This window comes from Crinia signifera, chromosome 2, assembly GCF_055691185.1.
Source record: "Crinia signifera chromosome 2, ASM5569118v1, whole genome shotgun sequence".
NCBI classification, from domain to species: Eukaryota; Metazoa; Chordata; class Amphibia; order Anura; family Myobatrachidae; genus Crinia; species Crinia signifera.
This window is the reverse complement of record NC_139218.1, coordinates 301,848,306-301,865,654: the sequence shown is the minus strand read 5'-3', so window position 1 is coordinate 301,865,654 and position 17,349 is coordinate 301,848,306. Positions and strand designations below refer to the sequence as shown.

Genomic DNA, 17,349 nt, shown 5'->3' with positions numbered 1-17,349 from the left:
GATGATGCCGCACACCATAGTACCCGTTACACATGATGCCGCGCACCATAGTACCCATTACACATGATGCTGCACACATAATGTCCCTTACACATGATGCTGCACACATAATGTCCCTTACACATGATGCTGCACACATAATGCTGCTTACACATGATGCTGCACACCGTAATGCCCCTTACACATTAAGCCACACATTATGCGTAATGCCCCCACATACCGCCACTTGTAGCATCCCTTAAGCAATGCCCCCAAAAGTGCCACTTACTGCAAATTTTTATATGAGCCTTCGCTGCTGCTGCAGGGAGAGATGGAGAGTGGTGCAGCTGCTTGTATGGGGAGAGGAGCAGAGCGCAGCGCAAAGCATGCTCCCACTCCCCTCCTGGTGTCCCCTCTAGCCGGGGAGAAGAATTGGAGCGGAAGCTGCAGAGGTGACAGTCATTGACAGCTGGGCAGAGAGCAGGGGGCTGCCCGGCTGTATTCAGAGCACTGCAGGTCACGGCTGTGTGAAATAATACCCCTTTCACAACAGAAAATGCAGGGATTTACACTGGAATATGGTCCCAGGATCATGCAGGGACATTCCCATGCTGACCCCTTATACACCAGCCTAGTCCCTGCATTTTCTGGTGTTTGGGGGAGAGACAACCACTCCCCTCTCCCTACCCCCCTTTAACCAACCAACTATATCTTCGGAACCAACTGACCCATTTACATGAGACCAGTATCATATTGAAGAACTTTTGAGTTGGCTTAGAATGATTTTGGTCCCGTGAAACTGGGCTGTTTGGTTCCAGAGTAACTATCTGGGTTCCCCCCCATCAATGGCAAAAATATTCAACATCAGCCATCAACCATCGATGATTTTGAATCATCGATGGTCAATGGCCATCCCTACACTACTGTCCACATGCCGAAAGTATGCAGCTTCCTTGTGCTGCTAGCTGGGAACAGCCACATACTGCCACTCCTGCGGAGATGAGTACAGGCACCCCTCTCCTTTTGTCACTGTTGTGCTGATGGCAGTGCAGCCAGATAGTAGCAGAGGCTCTGCCCCCTCTCATGGCCCATTGCACCCTTTGAAAATCTGTGGCGGGCTGTTAAGGGGGGCAGGGTGACATCTTTAAGCAGTGCACCTTTAAGCAGTCTGCACCAGAAGTTAAGAGGGAAAAGGCATCTGTCCCTATCAGAATCCACACAGCTTGTGCCTCTAACACAGCCTGAGAAGTGCAGCCAGTGCGATTCTCCAGCTTCTGACATTGCCGCTAATCCAGCCTCAGAAACATGCTGGTATGAGGGCTGCACAGGGCTGGACTGTCTACGCATCCCCTCTTCTCCTCTGATGAGGCGAGTGCAACATTAGGCTTGGAGATGAGACCTCATAATTTCATCTCCTAAGAAAGGTGCTCTGCAGCAAGAAACAGTCGGAAAGCACATCAGAAGAGGATGCAGAATGGTGAGTACTTGCATTAGGCCGTTCCCATAGATCTGCCTAATTGTTTTTTTGTATAATTATAGTCTCCATTGATACCACTGGCCTTTGTAATGCAATATAATAGGGGTGTACCATGTTTTGGGCTTGGTGGCTCGCTGAGCTCGCCACACTTTATAAAATTAACTCCACGCCCATGTGGATACCGGGGGTATGACGTGGTATAGTGGGGGATATGACTTTGTTAGTGTGTGTGTAATTGTGTGTGTGTAATGGGCTTTATACTTACCCTCCGGGCCAGCCACTGCATCTATCGTCCACAATCCCTGCTGACGGTGCCCCTCCTCCAGCAGTCACTCTGCGGTGTCCCCCTCCTCTGCCAGTCAGTCCCCTGCGCCAGCAGCAGTCACTCCCCAGCGTCCCCCTCCTCCAGCAGTCAGTCCCCGGCACCAACAATGTATGCAAATAGCATAGTACCGCTGGGGGAAAAGGGAAACCATGTGATCCTCCCCCAGTGGCAGAATACATACATTGCTGGCGCCGGGACTAATTGCCGTGCTGACCACACTCCACTGAAGCCCCGCCACCCGCCCTTCAGTGCCAGAGGTACCCCGTCCCAGCTCCAGTCAACACCCGCTGCCCGCCCTCCAGAGCAGGGACTGGACCCCGTCACAGCTCAGCCCGGTCCCCAGCGATCCCCATAATGTCACCCTAGCAGGGCGCCCAGCTACGCTCTACTGACAACATAGCCTAAGGTACGTTGTCAGCGTAGCATAGCTAGGCACCCTGCTAATACACAAGTACCCTGATAACACCCCATCAAAGTGAATATATAAACTGTGACTTTCATTGGTAATGCAAAGGTGTAGTTAGGTGACATGAGGCCTGGAGTACTGTATGTTTCCCATAGCAACATCCCATGTGAAATAGAACTCCCATCTTAGTAAATTTACCCTTTGTCTTAATTGTCACATTGCACAGTCACATATGTTACACCCACATTTTAACTGCAATTATAACACCTTGTTGGGTTATTGCCATCCATGTTCAAGTGCGGAAAAGTAATTGGGTGCAGATTAAAGTAATCATACCACTCAGAGTTGTGTCCTGTTATAGGGCATTCATTTCTTTTGATGTGCTGTTTAGAAAGTGTAAACTATATTTAGGCATTTGCCTAAGGCGCCGGCCACGGGAGGGCGGTACTGAGTGAGGAGAGCAGGAAGAAATTAGCTCAGCTGCCAAGTACAGTTCCAGCTATTCATACCAGGGAGCAGGTGAGTGAGCCTTAACCCCCGCCCCCCCCCCCCACCTGGAGGCCGCCCATTCATCTGTTGCCCGCAGCCATACCCTGCTGCCCCCCCCCCCCCTGCTTGTTGTCAGCAACAATCAGTGGCGGTGGGTGGCGGGCACCTTCCCCCCCAGCTAGTCAGACATAATCCACGCCCACTGCTCTCCTGTGCTGGTAAGCTGTAATATACGTGGCTGGCACCCGCTGCCCCCCCTGCTGGTCAGCCACAGAGGCAAACTGTGGGTAGCGCCTGCACCTGACCCACCCCCCCTGGAGCGCGGTAATCCGCTGGTGGTGAGGAAACAATGCTGGCACCCTGGAAAAGATGCAGGAGACGCAGCCCCGGGGAGAGAGTGCACCTCTGATAAGTGGAGGCACACACACATTGACGGATGCCTGCTTTCACACATTTTTCAAACACCTGCTGTCCCTCCTCTCCCTCCTCTCCCCTTTCCATCTCCTCTGCCCAAGACTCCTTCTCCCCCCCTCCATCCTCTCCCTTTTCCTCACCCCATCCCCTCCTCTGTGCTCCCTCTCCTTTGCTCCCCCTCCTCCTCCATTCCTCATTCACCTCACCCCCCTCCACTCCTCCATCTACTCTCCCCCTCTCCATATCCTCTACCTCCACTCCCCTCCCCATTCTCTTCTCCCCTGCTCCCTCTTTCCTTCACTCCTGCTCCTCTGTTCCCCTCCCTCCCTCTCTCTCTCCCTCCTTCTCCTCTATTTCTCTGCCCCTCTCTCTCTTCCCCCTGCTCTTTCACCTATCTCTCTCCTCCCTACACTTCCCTTCTGGGGGGTAATGGGGGAAGTAGGCAGAACATTTGCCTAGGGTGTTGAGGAACCTAACACCAGCCCTGATTGTGCATGCATGTGAAGGTGCAACATGATGACTGCACACCTGCAAACACACAATATTTTGTGCAAGTGTATTGGGATCACTTGAAAAAAATTAAATATTTGCAAAACAAACAGGTTAGCGAAACCTGTTTATTTCCACACAAAATAAAGCTAGCTGGTGCTTATTAGGGATTTCATTTTGTCTGCCTGCTGCAGATGAAAGGAAACCCTGATAAGCCATTGCTTGTGCCAGCTTTCTGTCACAATGAGATAGCCCCCGGTGATACCAGTAAATTACTGCAGGTAATTGGATAGCCCCTAAGTATAGAGTAGCTTTAACGGTACTTGTGTACTTTCACGGCTCCCATCGCATGCCAAATGTAGTGGCATGCGATGGCATGCGATGCAATGCGATTTTCCCGTGTTTTTATGCATTTTTATAAAATCACATGCCATCACATCGCATGCAATCGCATGAAATCGCATGCGATCTGATGCAATGCGATGTCATTTTTCACAGAAATTGTGGACAAGAGTTGAAATCATGTAAAATGCACCCCAAATGTAATTTTTCACACTGTACCACCCCAACTATCAACGCCAACCCGAAGCGTGGCGAGCGCAGCGAGCACACGAGGGGCGGCACTACGCGTCCTACGACCTTTTCATACCCCCACTATCCACGTCGGTGTGGAGTTGAGAATAGAAAGTGTGGCGAGCGCAGCGAGCCACCGAGCCCGAAGCGTGGCGAGCGCAGCGGATACCTTCACAGGTATCCATGTCCCCTCGCGGGTTTCACAGGTATCCGTGTCCCCTCGTGGGGCACGCTGCGCTCGCCACGCTTCGGGCTCGGTGGCTCGCTGCGCTCGCCACACTTTCTATTCTCAACTCCTCGCCGACGTGGATAGTGGGGGTATGAAAAGGTCGTAGGACGCGTACCGCCGCCCCTCGCGGGCTCGCTGCACTCGCCACGCTTCGGGTTGGCATTGATAGTGGGGGTGGTACAGTGTGAAAAATGACATTTGGGGTGCATTTTACATGATTTCAACTCATGTCCATAATTTCTTTGAAAAATGACATCGCATCGATGCGATGCGATTTTTCCCTGTACGATGCACATTGTGGGAGCCGTGAAGTTACACAAGTACCGCTTTAACATAGAGCATACACAGTACACATAAAAAAAGCGAGACTACAGTATAAATGTATTTCTGTACATTAACTAGACAAGGGAGACTATAAATGCATTGATGTAAAGAAACTAGAAAAAGAAGACTATAAATGTATTGATGTAGTATTTTAAATAAGTAAGCAGCAAATATATGGTGCACATTTAAAATATTGTTTTTTTTATACATTTTATAGTGGAAAATCAGTTGACACTTCTTATTTTACTATATATATATTGTTTTGTATACACAATGTTTTGCTTTTATAAGGGCAGTAAATGTGAATAATTGGTAACTAATGCAATAAATAATTATTTAGTTCCCCTGAAATCTTTTTATTACATTCTGAGTTTCAGTGCACACATCAAAGATGTCATTTCAAATTAATTTCACTATAGTCGAGACAGAAAGCAGTTCTGGTGAATGTGAATTAAGCAGAGAATTACACGTTGGATCCTCAGACCTCATAAACAAAAGAGAAAATCCAATGAGCAATAAATTGCTATTAGGAGACAGAGTACAGACTGAGATGACAAATAAAGTCAAGGAAACAGGGTTAATGACATCATTCGTTGAAAGCAATGTATTAAACCATGGCAACAAAAGCAAAGATTCCCTATCTGAAGGAAAAACATCTTGTAAATCAAACATTGAACACACAAATCCACAAGATGTCACCAGAGTGCTAGAAGATACTGCACAAAGGTTGACAGCAGCTTTAGTTTGAATTGTTAAAATGGTCAGTTGTAAAAATTATATTATTTATACATTTCTATAGCAAGGGGAAATCCGAATAATGTTTGCTATTATGAAATTACATATTAATTAATATAGTATTGAAGTATGTCCTTAAAATAAATCTTAGTATAAATTTATAGTCATAACAATTGAATGTGATGCTTTGATCAGAATAATCAAGAACATGGTGCTCTAATCACCATGAAGCCACACCCCCTATTTTCAGGCATGCGCCGTAGGTGCGTGCAAGTGTCCTTCCTGTACTTTCACCAATGTTGAAAGGTATGGTCCTACCGTGGAACTTTTGATCGGTTTACAGTATTTTGGATCAGCGGTTTCCAGAGAAACCTTTCTTTCCCCTTTTATGTGTCTGAGTTGGAGTAGATCTGAGTAATTCAGCAACAAGGTGAAAAGGAAAGTCACGGCTTTCTGCTTTACTGACCTATCAGCGAGCTGGGAAATTAAATTGATACTGAAATAAGGTTTTGCAGGTGTTCTTTTGAGGAATGGTGTAACTTAACCAAAATAACAAGTTAAACAGAAATCTTTTGTTGATTAAAAAAGGAATAAAATTACAGTGGAAGCAATGAACCAAGATAGTACGCACAGTAAGAGAAATGTACATACACATAACAGGCATTTACCCTCTTCCATTACAGTGTACAACTGTTACAGTTATCATGCTAATCTATAATCAGTACAGTAACAGATTCTTTGCTAATGAATACTAATCCGAAACTATCTATAAGGGGCAACGTTGGACTGATCTGCGAAGGTGCACGTAATGTCCAATAGTTTTATTATTATTATCTTCCTATATTTATATGGTACCACGAGGGATCTGCAGCACCCTATTGCAAAGTACATAGACAAATTAGCAAGACATTGACAGTGATGCTGTGGAATTTCCACAAGGCAACCTACAGTAGGCACCTGCTTAGGGTCAAGTAGGTCGCAAGGAGACCCATAAAGATACTTTTATTGGCAAGCTGCTCAATCAGAGGTAATGTCATTCAGGTGCCAACAGGGAGGGGTAAATCTGGTTAGGAAAAAAAAACAGTTTGTATTCCAATTGCACACTGAATGAGAAATATACATATAATAATCAGATAATACAGAGATCTTGGTTGCATATATCTGCAGATATAGGGCTAAGCCCCCAGGCCGTATGTCAAGGCATCTCTGGAGGGATTGCTGACACCTGAGTGCCATTGGAGAAGCCAGGGGTATCTCCAGGTAAGCTGGCTCTTAGATGTTGTAAGCCATTATCATGTGGCCTTACACTGGGCTATTAGGCCCATAAATTTGTTATTGTGCATGGGATGGGTTTGGGAGTGTGATTCCCTCTTTGTTGGTATGGCTGGTCTGCTCCAGGTTAGCACACCCTAACACTTTATTAACATTTATGTTTTTCCCTATCACATTGTATGTATTATTTTAACCACACCTTCACCTCCTTACATAGCACTTATGTGCTTCTTATTAACCCCTACTAATTTTCATTTGTGCGCTGCCTTGGAGTAGTCAGCCTGTGCCGGCATATTGGGGGCCCACACCCCAGACCCATACCCAGTGTTAGGGACACCCAGTGACAGAGATGCCTTGACGTATGGCCTGGGGGCTTAGCCCTATATCTGCAGATATATGCAACCAAGATCTCTGTATTATCTGATTATTATATGTATATTTCTCATTCAGTGTGCAATTGGGATACAAACTGTTTTTTTTTTCCTAACCAGATTTACCCCTCCCTGTTGGCACCTGAATGACATTACCTCTGATTGAGCAGCTTGCCAATAAAAGCGTTGTGCAGTTGAGAGAGGCATAGATGGGTCAGCATTAGGAGGGATTGCTGACACCTGAGTGCCATTGGAGAAGCCAGGGGTATCTCCAGGTAAGCTGGCTCTCAGATGTTGTAAGCCATTATCATGTGGCCTTACACTGGGCTATTAGGCCCATAAATTTGTTATTGTGCATGGGATGGGTTTGGGAGTGTGATTCCCTCTTTGTTGGTATGGCTGGTCTGCTCCAGATTAGCACACCCTAACACTTTATTAACATTTATGTTTTTCCCTATCACATTGTATGTATTATTTTAACCACACCTTCACCTCCTTACATAGCACTTATGTACTTCTTATTAACCCCTACTAATTTTCATTTGTGTGCTGCCCTGGAGTAGTCAGCCTGTGCCGGCATATTGGGGGCCCACACCCCAGACCCACACCCAGTGTTAGGGACCCCCAGTGACAGAGATGCCTTGACGTACGGCCTGGGGGCTTAGCCCTATATCTGCAGATATATGCAACCAAGATCTCTGTATTATCTGATTATTATATGTATATTTCTCATTCAGTGTGCAATTGGGATACAAACTGTTTTTTTTTCCTAACCAGACCCATAAAGATACCAAATCTAACTTGTAACTACTGACTTGAGTAAGTCCTATCTATAGGATTCCCTTAGTGGCCAATAATGTATCCAGTTGTGATTTAAATTCATTAACAGTAGTTGCTGTAATCACCCCCATCAGCAATGAGTGCCAGAATTTTACCACTGTAATGGTGAAGAATTCTCTTCTTAATTCAGTAAGGAATTTATTTCCCCCGAGCCCCGTGTGTCATAAGTATAGGCCTGTTAGTGAACAAATTATCTCCCAGTTCCATATGATTCCCAATCCTGTATTTGAACATACAGTACTAATCATATCACCTCTCAAACTCCATTTCTCCAGTGAAAACATATTCAGCCTGGTTAACCTATCTTTGTATTCTAGTGATTCGAGACCTTTTACTAGCTTAGTCATCCTTCTCTGTACCTGACATCTCTGACATCTAATACGTTCCCAGAGGAGCTTTGCATGATTACCGAATGATGTCATGACATCACAAGGACCTACGCACAATCCCAAAGTTCCTTTGTTGTTCTTTGATAGAATAAACAGGGCAGCCGAGGGGGGGGGGGGGGGGGGCAGGTACTAATTGCCCGGGTCCGGGCTTGCTGAAGGGGCCTGGCAGGGGCCCTGGTCTGACCCCCCCCCTTCCCCCTCCCGGCATCAGCAGCAGCACACATACAACATGTGCTGGGCTGACAGCAGACTCAGCATGTGTGTCTCATTGACAGCGTGAGAGCTCATGCTGATCCTGCTGTCAGCACAGCATGTGGGAGGTGTGGCCACATCCTGTGCTTAGGCCACGCCCCCAACATGTTTAGAGGGGGTGAAAGAAAACTCTAAACTCAGCAGCAGCAGCACACACCTACAGCATGTAGGTGTGTGCTGCTGCTGCTGAGTTTAGAGTTTTCTTTCACTCCCTCTAAACATGTTGGGGGCGTGGCCTAAGCGCAGGATGTGGCCACACCTCCCACATGTAGGCCATGCCCCCAAAATTTTACTGGGGCCCGGCATTCCTCTCGGCTGCCCTGAGTATAAATATATTTTAAATATAAGATCCTATGTAAAGCACCAATTAAATAGTAAAGTGTTTCATGTTATGCAACCAATGTACTGTAATCCACAAATTAAGTTAAAAGAAAGCAAAACTATTGCAAATTACTTTGATATAATTGTTGGGGTATAATGAGCCATTACATTTGGGTAAATCTGTTATTTTTAAATCAGGATAAAAGAGTTTTTGGTCTTGACAGTGCATCAGATTTCCTAGGAATAGTGCTGCTTAAGTAAAAAGGATAAAGAAGTATATATTTTGCATTACAACAGCACTATAATAGAATAGATAACCATATCCAATGCACTGGTGAACTGTGACTGCGGTGATTTGAATGAATATATTAAGAGGAACAAAGTGGAAAAAGACATAAAAACTCAGAGATGAAGGCTGGGCTCGTATCCAAATGCTGCGTCTTCTCTGGGGAATGGTCACACTTTAGACAGTTAATGCAAAATGAAATACATCCTATGAAATATGATATTATTCTAACATCGGAGACTGTATATAATCCTACTTACTGCAGTGCACTGTATGATATATTGCCACATTTATTGGCAAATGATGATACTGTGTATCTGGCTAGTAAGTCCCATTACTTTTTCCTTGGAGGGGGTGTCCATCTGTTTGAGATATTTATTACAGAGTGCAAAGTGTTTTGAAATAAACACTTAAGGACTAGACTTAAAGTCTTCAAATTCCGCTGCTCAGTTTAAGCTTTAAAAATAGATTTCCAAATATAAAATTATTCTATTTCTTGATAACTTGAATGGCTACAAGGAAAATGTTGTTTATACAGTAAAGGGATTTTAATAATACCCCTTTTACACCAAGGCAAAAACCCGGGTTTCTGCCTTGTGGACCTGGTTCAGCGTCAGTGTAAACGGCGCACTAAAAAAAGAACCTGTGTCCATCTTCCCGTGAATCCTACCCTGGTCCTCACAAGGGTGGAACATGGGAAGGGCCCAGGTAGTGGGGCAGTGTAAACGGGTAACCCAGGTTGAAACGACCCGAGGACCCATTCGCTGCAATAGAAAGCGGCTCTGGGATCACAGCTTAATTTCTAAGTGATCTGGGCAGATCGCTTAGAAATGGGGTTGTAATCGCCCCATGTGTATGCCCATTCATGTGATGTCTCTTGCTGTCCCAGATTTACAGTAATACATGTTGTGGGGGCTTCTGAGTACCAATAAACCCCCCAGCTGAGAGACTAATTTTTTTCTCATGTAATGGCCTGAGATTAATCTGATGCTTCATGACATTGGCCTCTGCCCCCTCTTCAAACACTCTTTTTGTGAAGCAGAACCCTCCTTGCTATGTGCACATAGCTACAGCTCTGATCTCCACCTCAGTTCCTACTCCACTCCCCTCTATCATTCTTCTGCAATTATAATTTCAATGTTAAACACACACACACACACACACATACAATTCTGTACAATTGCAATTTGCTGCAGTCACTGTGGCTGCTGTTGATGCTGAGCATTCCTTGCAGTTAATTCTCTGCAACACCCTTTGTTAGTCTCTAACACCCTTTGTTAGTCTCTTGGCAGGAGAGACTAACAAATGGTGCCAGAACATGAAGGCACATGATCACAATGGGCTATAGTCAATGGTTTTTTGCGAGCTGTGACAGCGAGCAGTGCTTACTGCTCGTTGTCACAGCTCACACAGTCAGTATATAAAGGGGGCTTCCTGCATTAGCCACGAGCCTCACTGTTTGGGGGAATATTTGCCGTCATCTGACAGCGAGGGTTCCCCCGTAACATTGAATATAATGACCAGCTGGCGTGTGGGTTAAATGGTGAGGGATGCTTGTTTTTGGAGATCCCCGCCGTTTAACCCCCTCGCCGGCTGCATTGTCTATTTCAGTGCCTGCTGTTGCTGCTAGTAATCTTTAGTTAAATTACAGAGGTACTAATACTGTAAATAATAATCCCAATCTAAGTGAACAGAGAAGGTCCTCCACAAAAAGTACAAAATAATAGAAAAAAGTTTAAATCCATTTTATTAACAAAAAGATGATCATTAATTCTGTAACTTTGTATAACATTTTAAAACCAAAAGGAATTTAAGCAGAATATACAGTAGGCTCATAAGTAGTTGTACCTTTATAAGAATGATCTAAAGGTAATAATAGTGATTTGTGGTGGGCTAAAAGCAAGCTGTTTAAACAAGTACAGATGTGTCCCGCTATGTTTTTGCTGTGTATAGCACTATAACATAACAGGATCATGATGCTTACAAAGTGTGGCATGTCACATTCATTTGCATCGCTGCCAGCTCCCATGGAAGTGAATAGAAGGTGGGCACCAGCTTCTGTTGACATCAATGGCATTTTATTTTACATTGCAATATAGATACAGTATCAGTTGTTTGAAGTACAAACCCCACCCAAATCTAACTCTCTCTGCACATTACATCTGCCCCCCCCCCCCCCCTCCCCCTGCAGTGCACATGGTTTTGTCCATTAAAGAGAGAATTTGCTTTTGCAAGTGAACCAGGATCAGGAACATTGGGTGAGATTTAATAGGATGAGAGATTCAGAAAGTGAGAGATTTGGTAAGAAATCTCCAGTTTTTTTAAAGCGGCAATCATTTGCACTGCACAACCATTACTAAAACTAGGTGTAAATGATTGCCATTTTAAAAAAAACTGGAGATTTCTTACCAAATCTCTCACTTTCTGAATCTCTCATCCTATTAAATCTCACCCCTTGTGTCTACTATAGTAACTTCTTACATACTGTAGTGCAAGGTTCCTGTTTCTCACCAGCAGCAAAAAGCCTGGTAATATACATCATGTATATCAAGACATAACTAGTTGTAGTCTACTATGGTTGTAGTCTAGTACGTTAACAGATATACATATATATACATAAGTACAGTAATGGCGGCACCCAGAGGCTGATAAATATGACAAACACTGCAGATGTGCGTGATCAAACGTTTTCAATGTTTATTCCATCGTCATCAGGATGACTGATGACGATGGAATAAAAATCAGAAATGTTTGATCACGCACATCTGCAGTGTTTGTCATATTTATCAGCCTCTGGGTGCCACCATTACTGTTTTTGTATCCTGTAGGATTTTACATCCCTCTTGGGAAGGTACCAGAACAATTACCTGAATATAGTGGGAGTGCTGCTCTATGTATACTGACAGTAGTGCCAGTAAAGAGCACTGAAATGTTGATCACCAAACTGACACTGTACTGTAATTTTTTGCATCCAAAGGAACCGAGTGCTGCGCCAGTTATTTAGTAGTTCAGCATACTAGCCACATCTAATATTCTGCAGCAGGATGTTTTCCACACTCCTATACAATTCATCTGGGCATTGGTAAGGCCTTATATAGAACACTGTGTAGGGAAGCCATATCTTCAGAAAGATATAGCTACATTGGAGAGCAACTAAAATGGTGCATGGCTTAATCATACAATGTACCTGTAGAGACTAAAAGATCTTAATATGTATAGTTTGGTGCAGAGAAGGGAAAAGGGGGGATATAGAACTTTCACATTTATCAAAAGTTTAACAAGGTCCAGGAGGCAAGAGCACTGTTAGAACACAAGAATATGCACAGAAACCTGAGGGATGTAGGTTGAAGGAAATTTTTAGGATCTTTGATTGTAATGCCTCAGTCCCACCACTATACCCAGTGTAGAAAGCAGCCAGGAAGATGATATCTATCCCCATGATCACAGAGAATATTGGCAAACATATAAAGTGCATGCTATATACATTTTCCTGTGGAGAGCTCTTTTAAATTGTATTTTTATTTTGTATTTAGCATAATATGTATTATCCATATTAATGCGCACTGTGACATATGTATTATATTGTTAATTTTATGTGGTCAAAGCCTTATCTCTTTTTAGTAATTGAGTAAATACAGTGCTGGTTTGCTTTTTCTTCATTTATATCAAACAATTGCCTTATTCTCTCAGCTTCAAACTCAGAATAGCTTTCCACACTGATGATCTGGAACACACGAAAAAGCTTGGGACACTGCATACTGAGTTTGGAATTGAAAAAGATGAGAGATGATCTGATCCTATTAAAACCAAGGTGTGTAATACCAAAATATAATCGCATGTGTTTGAGGTGTCTTTGAAATGGTTGGTGTGCTCATATATAAACTTGCTTTTCTTAAAGCCGCTGTCCAAATCTCTCTTCTCCACACAGGTTTGGCTTGACATGTCAACTGCCCAATGGGGCAAATCAAAAAGGTATTTCCACTTCCTTAGATTTATGAATAAATCACACCTTTATAATGATGAGTTACGTTTGACAGATCATGTTTTCTTTAGAACAATAGCCAAAACAACTAAAATACTGTAGCATTGCAAGAAAAAACAGCTGAGGAATAAAGAATCCTAGAGGTAAAACTACTTCTAAATTATATATGTATATATATATATATATATATATATATATATATATATATATATATATATATATTAATAATCTATTGTCTTTCATACAAAAATCAAGGTTAACACGATCATACAAAAATAGGAAGCCTTCATTAAGATAAATTAGTGCTAAAATAGTTTGTTTAAAAGTAATTTTTCAATATCACTACAGAAAACAGTTTGAAAGCAGATCAGGTTCTACTAATATTTCACCATTCTACTCTGAGGTAACCTTAGATGTGCGTGGGCATTCAGAAAGAAGTGGGCGGGCAGCTAACATCCTGTGACGTCAGCTGCCCAACTCCCGGGGCCAACATCAAGGTGATCAGGAGCAGAACTTATATGTGGGTAAGGGGTTTTCAGAGCTGGCTTTTGTGCAGGGAGAGGTAATCAAATTTGACTGCTGTGCAGGGTGGAACAGCAGGTGATCAGAGTTGGTTGCTTTTTGTCAGGTGGAGTGGGCAAAGGCATTCAAGACTATCTGCTGCGTACATGGGGTAGAGGGGAAAGGTCATCAGAGTTTGCTACTGTGTGTGAAAAGATGATTGGGGCTGTTTGCGCAGTGCAGAGGGATAATGGTTGGAAAAGTTGAACAGGACAAGCCAATTTATGTGTTTGGGCAGACGGGGAAAGGTAATGGGGATATGCTGATGCAAAAAAGATCAGGGCTCACTGCTGTATTTAAATGAGGGAGAAATGTTTTTTTGGGGCTTGCTGCTAGGAAGAGGGAGGGAAAGGTGTTCACAGCTAGCTGCTGTGGGGAGTAGGTGATCACGGGTGACTGCTGACATGTTAATAAGGATTGGCTTTTTTACGTGGGGAATTTGTAGTTGATCATGGCTGGCTGCTGTGTGTAAGGGGGATAGGGCCAGATGCTGTGTGGGATGGTAATAGGGGCTGGCTGTTTTATGTGGAAAATTTGTAGTAGATGGATCATGGGTGGCCAAAAAACCTGAAATGAAAGAAAAGCTAATAAATAAAATGTACCCCTAGTGTTATATTATCCATTACACAGTTACAGTGGGCCTTATTCTGGTTCACTCTTTCTGACAAAATCCTTCTTAGATGGACAAAACCATGTGCACTGCAGGGGGGCAGATGTAACATGTGCAGACAGAATTAGATTTGGGTGAGCTATTTTGTTTCTGTGTTGGGAAAATACGGACTGCTTTATTTTTACACTGCAATATAGATCTTAATTTGAAGTAAAACCCCACCCAAATCTAATTCTCTCTGCACAAATTACAAATCACAAATCTGCCCACCTGCAGTGCACATGGTTTTGTCCATCTAAGAAGGAATTTGTCAGAAAGAGTGAACTAGAATAACCCCCAGTGTTCTTTATGAAAACAAATTAACAAAATCTCACTTTTGTCATATCAGGTGTGAAGAAAAACAGGGACATTTACTAAATTATATTATTCCTAAATGATTTGTACAGTGTACAGTATAAAAGAAATGTTCAAGTTGGCAGATCTGTAGAAGGCATAGACAAGATACTGTACTGACCTAAGAAACCTAATAGAATGTATTTATTCCAGCCTCAGAATTATAGATTGCAGACAGCTGCTTTGAATTTTAAGGAACCAATCAGGAAATTTTATTTTAGAGCTTAACTGAAATAGAACAAATTCCATTATCATGCCATGCTAGCTATATCTGCATTGTCTGAATCATTTGAAATTTTACATTTTAATGGAAATAGATGTTCATTAAATGCATGCTTTTGGCATTTAAATGGACAATCATTTCTGGAATTGCTATGATATCTGAACATTGTACTGTTTTCCCATGTTTGTTACACATGAACTATGCATTGTGCTTCACAATAGGACCTTGATTTCAGTAATAAACATTTATGCTGTTCTCCAAGCATAAGAATACAAAGAACAACAAACTAGAGTATTGAAGTGATATGTTTGATCAAGAAAATGTTAAATTTTCAAACCACAATAAAATATTTTGAATCACTCAATGATATTACAGTGGTGACTAGGGTGGCCAATCCCGGGATCGGGATCGGCGGGATCCCGGGATTTGGCCCCTAAAACGCCGGGATTTCAATCCCGGGATTGGAGTTTCCAATTAGGGTGGCCAATCCCGGGATCGGGATCGGCGGGATCCCGGGATTTGGCCCCTAAAACGCCGGGATTTCAATCCCGGGATTGGAGTTTCCAATCCCGGGATTTCGGGATTAGACTGCGCATGCGCAGTCTAATGCCGGCAGCATCTGAGCAAGTGCTCAGACGCTGCCCGGCTACTCCCGTCCCGGCGTTGTGGCTCTGCGCAGCGTGACGAGGCCAGAGGTCACGCTGCGCAGGCCAAGAAGCTGCACAGCCCCGTCCTGTCATCGCCCGACCGTCTGCCCGGCCGCCCGCACACCTCCCTGCCCGGCTCCGGAAGTGAAGTGGCCGCCTCCCGCCCGGCTCCAGCAATGGACCACCCACCCTCCCAGCTTCACCGAACACCCGCCCGGCCGCACTGCACATGTAAGTAAATATGCGGGGCGGCCGGGGCGGGTTTTTTTAATTAGGGAAGCCAATCCCGGGATCCCGGGAATCCCGGGATTGGGCATTTATCAATCCCGAATTCCGGGATTGAAAAAATGCTCTGGGATTGGCTTCCCTAGTGGTGACAAATAATAACTGCCTGCGGGGGTCATTCAGGTGCGGTTGAAATGGCTATCACTGTTACTTCCCCCTACCTGTCCCCAAAATTGCATCAGACTGTCAACCAATGACTGTCCAATTCAGGCCTGCATCCTATGGCACAGGAACCATTTTGTGTATGAGCAGGGCAGGTCCTCCGCAAAATCGTCACTTTGCATTAATGGGTACTTTTACACTCGGATCTGAATGAGGGTCTACTGTGCTTACTACAGGTGTGCTTCAGTTGAGAAATGTAGTTATGAAAAAATATATATTTTTAAAGTTGTATTTTTTTGGTTTAGAATTGGTTAAAACTATACTTTTTATGCTAAATTTAGTAAAATGCAAAGGTTGGCATTTTGTGACTGTTGAAAGTAAAGGACCCATATAAATTATCCAATTCAATATTAAGCATTCAGCATTACTTATTGAATTAAATTAAATGGACTTCTAGAACATACAGACTATAGTATGTGGTGCCCTTTCCAAAAAACAATATTATTATTATTATAATTTTTTTAGAATATAAAGGGAATATTTTTTATTTTCTATAGTGAACCATCACAGTTATTTGCATTGCAGAATATTATTGTGGTGTTTATCCTATAACTTGTACAGCTTGCATTAAATAATTTGCAATATGATTGCATACTATAGATGCATACAAATGGGATATGGCTGTCTATAGCCATTGGTCAGTGCCGCATGGCAAACTTCAGGATAAAAAAATATAATTTAGGATTAATATTATTTTGTAAATGTCCCTGTTTGTATCACACCTGGTCACAAAAGTGAGATTTTGGTATATGTCTGTTGGCGTGCTACTAGTTGTTGTGCCACATTTGTAATGCTTAGTTGCACTGTTCTGGGACTCCATTAGCCTGATCATGTTGTGAAGTCAGTTACTGTCATGCCGCATTTGGACTGTTGGCTTGCCCAGTTGGCCCAATACAGACGTTTGGGATTGGAAGGTATTAGAGGTGATGGGCTTGTGTGGGTTACCAGCATACCCAACAGTGGTAGTGTTGGCTGGTGAGGATGTAGGTGGGATAACCATTAGGTTACATTTCAGGGCCAGCCTGTTCCGCAGACTGCTGCTCCTTTAGGTTATCCTCCTCACATACTACTAGCCAGATGTGTGTATATTTTTCTAAATGTTGTTTCTATTTTTGTGCATGTGTGTAGTGTGCATTTTTTAAATTAGTTTTGGACATAAAATAGTGCCCGGGGCACTAATGTACTTACAATAGCTGCAGTGTGTAGTGCACACTCACTCAAACCATTGTGAAAATGGCGTGGTACTGTAAATCTTTTCTTGGTGTCATTCTTATAAACACAAAATTAAAGACTATTGTTGGCATAATAATGACAA

The 17,349-nt window shown here is 43.4% G+C and overlaps 1 long non-coding RNA gene and 1 pseudogene across 2 annotated transcripts in view; both read left to right on the top strand.

Moving 5' to 3' along the window:
* Positions 1-17,349, top strand: part of LOC146057535 (uncharacterized) — a 131,417-nt gene that overhangs the window by 62,526 nt on the left and 51,542 nt on the right. For both annotated transcript variants that reach the window (XR_014469743.1, XR_014469742.1), the window contains exons 2-3: positions 12,862-12,982; positions 13,100-13,143. This is a non-coding gene — a long non-coding RNA (uncharacterized LOC146057535). The remainder of the gene's footprint in view (positions 1-12,861; positions 12,983-13,099; positions 13,144-17,349) is intronic.
* Positions 5,097-9,679, top strand: LOC146059352 (histidine protein methyltransferase 1 homolog; annotated as a pseudogene).